Consider the following 8,102-nt stretch of genomic DNA (forward strand, 5'->3'; position numbering starts at 1 on the left):
GCTATATCTGCAGTGTTTACTCTGGTTTTGCATTCACTGTATTGTTGTTAACCGGCTGAAAAAATAAATGTAAAAGCTGAAGCTTGAAATTAGTCATTTTGATTTGGGATTTTAGACCTGAAGATGACACGAGAGGGGAAACTGCTGCCGTTCTGTAGCAACATCCTCTACTATACTGTCGCTGTTGCACCTCCGCTTTACAGTATGTGCAGCCTGCTCCAGAACCCTTTCTTCCCTTTCTACAGTTAAGGCAGCGCTCCTCAACTGCTTCCTCAATGATTTTCTTGCCCTGCAACAGTTCTGTCTTTTCATTCTCATGTTTTTCAGCATCAAGCTTTTTATTTGTCATGCTGGAGCCCCCTCTTCTCCTCCTCAACCTGTTTAAATCTTGCCTCCCACCTCTAGTTCTTCTCTCAAAGCTCCGTCTGCTGCTTTTCCTGCCGACTGTTGCATTTCATCTGCCATTCCTCAGCACTGAAACTGTTCACTGAGACATCAGGACTGCCTTCCTGAGCGGCAGCATTTCATTGTCTTTCCGACAGAGCTGCAGCCATACTTCATTCATCTTGTCCTGGTATTCATTCCACATTTTACCATTTCCTCTGGCTCATCAAATCAGCTTCCAGGATCTACTCATCTTGTTTCATCGCCTTCTCTTTCACAGTTTCCAGCTGTCTGTGCAGCAAGGTATTGTTTTGATAGGCAATGGTAAGAGTGTTTGCCATACGCAGTACCTTATTTTCATGATATGTTTCATAGTGGGGTAGAGGTTTGTAGGGAGCAATGCCTGGAACTGTCTCCATATGTCTTGAGGGTTGACTCTCAACCATTGTTGGATTCTCAATCGAATACATGTTTTAACCTGCCTGTAACTCTACAGACTAGTTACTACAGCTGGTTAACACACAAGTTACATACACTCCTCAATGCTCATTTTCATAATAATTATGATAAATGACTGCTGGTAACAGTTAGTTGAAAGAAATGTGAAAAGCAATAAAGACGAGGTTTGGATCCAGCTTTAAAAGATCGTGTAGCTCCCTTAGTGCAGGGTAAACATTTCAGCACTTCTGTATCTACATCTCCAGTATGTATATTATACAAATGTCTTTTTAGTGGAGATATGCTCCATAGCTAATCCTTATGTGGAGAGGTTCTGTCAACATCTCCATTGACACAGACTTACAGAACAGCACTGAGCCCCAACCTGCAATGAGGTTCTCTCTGAGATCACCGCAGTTATAAATAAAAATGTGTTCAACCTGGTCCCTGTAACACTTAGTCTGATATTGTCTGATATTTTGACATGCTGGTAAAAAAAAAAAAAAAAGACATTTTAGCTCTAAAGTCCATGTGGACAAAGTCATGTTGATAGTTGTATTAGGATTGTCCCGATTGTAAAACAGCGTTGAAATACAAAGAGAAGCCTTGTGCCAAGCCCTGCTTTGCTTTAATGAATTAAGTAGGGCGGCCGAAAATTTTTTTTATTCTGATGTATAATTTTTGCATATGATTTTTATTGCTGCATCTCCAGTTGAATTTTCTGGGTTTAGTTCTTGACTAAAAATCACTTGAAACCCTGGACCACATGTGGTAGCAGTGATATTGTCTCGAGCTTGTGCGTGCTCAGTCTGACTCAAGCCAGCATGGTTTTAGTTGTTGCAGAATGTTTTCAATCATCACTAGTGCTTCATAAGAATTGTTTTGTACTTGAAAAGTTGTCAAAATACCTATCTGCGAAGAAGCCAGTGTGTGCGTGTGTGTGGGTGTATGTGTGCATGTGTGTGTGTGTGTGTGTGTAAGTGGAGAGCTCAAATCTCTGCAGCTCTGAATGTCTTAGTCCACGGTCTGACTACACGTGTTTGGACGGCATATGGAGCCCTGGTTCCGCCCACTGCTCACAAACACTCCTGCTGTTGTTTACCACGCTGGCAGTGGAGTGGAAGACTCCAGCCTGCCAGTCCACATGCCGCCTTATCAGCCGACACATTCTCACAGCTCATAAACATGTTTTGCAGAGGAAGTTTTGAAAACACAGTTGTTGAAGCACCAAACATAGGTCAGATCGCGTGTCTCTGATGAGCTGGTATAATATCTAATAGGCTGTAGGCAGGAATTATGTATCAGTTTACTATATTCGAGTCAGCTAAAACAGATCCCAGTCTGTGTGACCTGACTAGTCTGCAGGATAAGTTTTCTCCCATGCTCCCCTGCTTCAGTTCGTTGCAAAACATCACCTTTACCCGATTACATCAGGCTAGAAAAAACCTTTGTCATTGTGATTCTAGTTTCTAATAGGCAAAGAAGCTGTGGGGCAGAATTCAGCTCATTGGTCGAGTTAAACTTCAGGGACAAGAGCCAAAGATAGAAGAAGGAAAATGTATGTGATGGGAATCGATTACCATTTGCGGAAATGCAGTAAAACTAAAAACTGTATTTACAGTACAGCCTAGTCCTACACACAAAGTTTGTATGCGCTCCTTTTGTTGATACATTCTGTTCATTCTCCTATTCATGTCGTTTACTTTTTTGATTTTTAAAGTTGAAAATGTTCATCGTGAGCATCAACCAGAGCTTGTTTGAAATTTGACGTCAGTCATTTGATGATATATGAGATAACAATATCCTCAGACTGAAGCACGATGTCACTGCAGGCCTCCGGCTTGTGAACATGTGGACACACATTGAAATACTTGTTACGAGCTAATATGCAAATCCAAAGAGTCACTTTTACTCTGCTTTGCATTTTTGGAGTTTGCACAGTCTTTACTGTAAATGTTGATAGCATGGTAAGTTCTGAGAAATTTACTGTACAGCCTCAGGGTGTTTAAAGGGAATTCTGATGCCTTTTATTATCATAGCTTGTAGCTGCAAGTTAAATACTTTCCCTTTCAATAGTCCCTTTCCAGAAGTTTTATTTTAGCTGATGAGGATTGCAGTCCAACTTGGCCAATCATTTGCAAATTCCACAGTAATCCAGCCAATACTTGGAATAGCAACATTCAAATAACATGTTGCTGTAGGGTCATTATGGCACTAGAAGAAAAGTGAGACAATCATCAACATTAGTTATATTCATCCTACTAAGAGCATAAATATGTGGACAAAATGTAAAAATATCAATCTAACAGTTAAGCTGTAGATCTAGTTGGTAAACCAACCACTGAACCGACCAGCTGCCGTTTCTCTCCCTACACCCATGATGCTCATCGAGGCACAGTTTTATGTTATTTACATCATTTATCCTGAAAATCAGACATCTTGGAAACTGTAATTCTAAAAAGCTCTTGAAATTTATGGAAAAGCAGAATAAAAATGTAAAAAAAAAACACTGTTGACCTTCTGATGTTTAAGTGCTAGGAAAAAAAGCTTCTGTATGACATCTTTAAGCTCATCATTCTTCATCACAATCAGGAGTCTGAATGCATATTTCTCTCTTGACTTAACTTAAAGTCACGTGGACTTTTATTCTGTACTTAAAGTCACATGGACTTATATTCTGTACTTAAAGTCACATGGACTTATATTCTAAAATACTACAGCTTTCAGATGTGACTTAACTTGGTGCCACCTGTTTAACCACTGTTAACACATGTGGGAAACACTCAGGAATTTCAACAAACCATACTTGACATGTAGGGGTGAGCACACCCTTAGGAGAATACATCTGGAAAATGCAGCAGCAAAATCTGACTTGTGTACATCTGGGGAAAAGCTTTACATCACACACATTCGTTTTCACATCTGAAACAAATAATTGTCATATATTGTACTGTTTTAGTCCATTGCAGTACTGGTTGTGTTGACAGGGAATCTCAGTTATGACATTTAAAACAGTGTTTCCATTACATACAATACAAACTGACTTACTGATATCATCCAGTGTTTCTACACAACTAGGTGATGCTTTTCCCTTATGCGTCACATGCTTTAGCCTTGTGAGACTGGCTCACAGGTCGTCTGTAGCAGAGGAGGATGCTGTTACAGAGTCAGACACAGTGAGACAGTGCTAATGAGGCATAAGTTTAAGCCTGTAATGCAGAGCATGGCAGTTTAACACTGAGGGCAGCCCTTAGCACACAACCAATCTGACTCACTGAATTTGGAACGATACTGCTGGTGACCTAAAATCTGCTTAACATACACTCAAATGCAGATGCAGGCTGCAAATTGATTAGTTAAAGCACATGCGTTTTTTAAAATAAAATTATATGTATGTTTTATACCATATCCAATAACCAGCTTCTAGGATCTGTTTTTTGTGTGTAAGAAAAACGGCCCAAATAAGACATAACAAGTATAAATGCAAGATATCAGCAGTTTGCAACCTTCAGACCAAGTGTTCTTTTTCAGTCTTCAAACTCTGATCAATAAAACGTTAGTTTAAAAGTCATGCTTTTTTTAAAAATCAGGTGCCAAATTGAGTGTGTGTTGACACTATAAAGTGTGTAGAAAATCATAATCCTTTTGTTTCTTTTTGATATGGACAATTCTTACTAAATAGGTAGTCTTCACATCAAACACTAAAGACATTTCGATTTTTAATGTCCTTGTTTAAACAGTTTGACCCACAGTGACCTTTCGCATTATTGGCTTCACTCTCTGTAAACCTCTTCTCTCCCTTTAGGGTAAACAGCTAGAGAAAGTGATTTTCATTGGTATACACTAAAGCCTTAATGCTGTGAGTAATGTCTACATGATCATCAGTGTTTTTAACATCAGCGTAATCAGCTTGTTGTTCTGTAATGTATCCTGCCTCTTCATGCCTGATAAAGATTTCATGTTTCTATTCACAGCAGCAGCTCTGAGTCTCAGCCAAGTTTCCCTTCTGGGTAAAAAAGGTTCATCTTATTTTATCTTTCATTTAGTGTGAGTGTGTTGTGTATGAATGAATGAAGACATGGGTTTTTTTACGCACTCCGCTTTGCCTGCAGTGTTTATGTGCAGCTTTCAAATTCCTCTTTAAACCAAAATTTCTGAAACTTGCCAAACAAGGAAAACCACATGAATCTACAGTATATACTTATTATGGGTTACTGATAGATTAGGGTTGACTTGATAGATAAGTGTAAAAATGGCTAATTGTGGTTCACGTGGAGCAACATGCTGGAGCTACTTTCTTGTGATTGGTATCTATTCTTTCATATACCGATGAACAATAAATGTAGATATGCGGAAAGCTCATACTATCCCCACTACTATGAATCCTAATTTTCATTGCTTCCAATCCATATTTTGAATATTGACCTGAAAGACGATCTCTGTATCAGTAAACTGTTTGCCCAGTTACAAGCCTTGTGTAAGCCTGGATAAGTACAGTAAAGCTACAATAATACAGGTTTTGGTACTTACTATTACTACACACATATAAACATTTCTCTCCTTTGCATCAAGAGTAAATACATATTTGAAATTGTTTCTTTCTCCCATTGCCTCTACTCTCCTTATATGACTGGTGCTCTAACACTGTATAGAGCAAATTTTGAACATTTGCAGCATATTCCCATCTTCCAATCAATCTACCAGCATTCCTCGACCCCCGGTGGAGACTGCAACTGTACTACAGTGGCAATTAACTGACTACACAAATAGATGTTTACAGTTCTTGTTGATTACTGAGCTTTGTAAGCCATACACTTTTTAATGACAGCTTGAGTTTGGAAGCATGTGGGTCACTGAGGCTGGGATCTGCTTCAGCCTCCAGTGTCTGGCTCTGTAGTCGAGCTAGTGCCTGGCTGTTTTTGACCTTAGGCCTGGTGCTTGTTTACCTGCTGAGTGGAATGTGGAGTTATGTAAGTCTTAATCTAGAGAGTACACTTCCCTGTGTTACCTGGGCCACTATGAAACACACACACACACACACACGCATACACACTCAGACACACATCTGTTAAGTTCTTACAACCCATCTGAGCTGAGTGTCCTGACGTGTGCACTTTCATGACCAATAACTGAGCCTTAAAAGTCACACAACAAAGTTAAAGACCCACTCAACTTATGCATGCTGAACACACACAAGCATAGTGGAAACACACACATGTCAGTTGTTGTTAACCGGTCCAAGTGTGATACATCTGTGGAATTTACCTGTAATGTTTGTTGAAAACGCACACCTGATGTGTTTTTGTTGCTTTGTTTTCCAAAGGAACCTACTGCTCTAAAAGTCAGATACCATGTTGGACAATAATGGGCTGTAGCTACTGTACATAGGATTACTACAAAACACATGTATCAGTATATTGAATGTACGAATAGTTGTCAACACACAGAAAGAAAACAGGAAAAAAAAATGTCATATTTGCCTAAGAAAATTACAACAAGTCATCCAACCTGTTCATCTATAGAAGTTGCTCAGTTCCTCCCTTCTTATATGACTAACAAGAACATTTGATGAATGAGCGCACCCCCAGGAATCTGTTTGAAGTTGAAATCTTTTGGCAACAAATATTGTAAAACTATTTTAACCCAGTCGAAAACTCCGAATTACAATTGTGCAATCATAGTTATTTAATTTTTTCAGAAAGGAAGCCACAACGACATCGTGATCCAGGCACTTAAACGTGGTTAGGTTAAGAAAAAAGCTGCCTTAGTTTGTGATCAAAGGCACGATTTTTATTGTATGAAAACAACACTATAGAGGTTCTGCTTAATTTAGGAAGTCGAGCGAGTTTGATTCTGGACCCAATATCATTGGTGGGAATGGGTTAGTGCCTTTACTGAGTCTTCGCCAGCAGCACAACACCCACCAAACCGAGGTCACACATGGGCATAGGCATGTTTGCGTGCCCAGCAGCCATGTAAATCATCCATCAAACATGCCAGCCACAAGGCTAAAGCTTACAGAAAGGGACAGAGTCAGAGGGAAGCACGCATTCAGAGGGGCTTAATGGAGATTGGTGGCACGCAAAGATGCTGTGCCCGAAGCAAACAGCTCTTTATGAGAGACCCACACTAACTCTGTGCAGTCTGCAAACATGCAAACCCTAACACGAGGACTGAGGATCCAAGCACATTTGAAATCAACATCAGGTATAACAAACTCATACTGGCAGCTCATTTGTGTAGTTATGGTATGCTGGACAGAGCCACACCAAACATAACCATCAAAGATGATCTTATATTCAGGAATATTCAAAAACAGTGCATGGCATTTTTCATTTTGTGCTTGCTTACGAGTGCACGATGTATTATGAGTAGAGCTGCCAAGGTTTTCATTTTTTCCAGCAAAGCATAGACTTTGAAACTAGTTTTTGTCCTGCTAAGGAGCGAGTCAGGAATTGGGCCCAGTGGGGTGCTGATCAGGGTTTCAGAAAGCTTATTGACAGCAGCCACATTTATGGGCCTTTGCTCTACCAAAGCAAATATTACCACACATGATTTCAACTTTCTGTAGTCATACTGATCTGCAACAAGAAAAACAAATTAAGATATCAAGAAGACAGCAGCAGTGTCTGGGATTGTCGTGACATGGCTGCCAATGAAGGCATACAAATGGAAAATAAAACAAGTTTGTTAAAGTAAAACATCAGTCATAAATCTCAATTTTATTCATTATACACATGGATTCATTTGACAGCCACTCAAAGCATATGTTGAGTGAGTCAAAAGACAAATTTAGAAACAGGTCAGTCCCCAGATGTTTAAATAGTGATACAAACAATATTGCATATGCCCAGTCTTGAACACTGAGATGGTGCTGCAGAGAGAGGTTGTGAGTGGTGTTTGTTTACAAATGACCAGACTGTACTGTTGAGTGCACATCTTTACATCCCCTTAGGTTGGAAAGAGTAAAACAAATATCATGTTTTTATATTCAGCTTGTACAATTCTTCTTTCACAAAAAATTAAATAAAGCACATGCTCTACTTGCCTTCAAGATTATACAGTGTGTAAATGTCTCAGATCCTGGCTTGAAGAAAACTGCAAACATGCTGATAACTCCAAGCAATAAACAGGATAAAAGGAAGCACACACAGTATTGATTAAAGATCCCAGTGTGTGTGTTAAATGCTTTATTTGAAAAGAAAACCAATCTTGCCCTGTTGTAAAAATTTCAGAGGGGTGTAAATTATGTGAATGGCTCTGTGGTGGTGAAGTAGCAG

The sequence above is a fragment of the Channa argus genome, chromosome 23 (genome assembly GCF_033026475.1).
Source record: "Channa argus isolate prfri chromosome 23, Channa argus male v1.0, whole genome shotgun sequence".
Classification (NCBI taxonomy): Eukaryota; Metazoa; Chordata; class Actinopteri; order Anabantiformes; family Channidae; genus Channa; species Channa argus.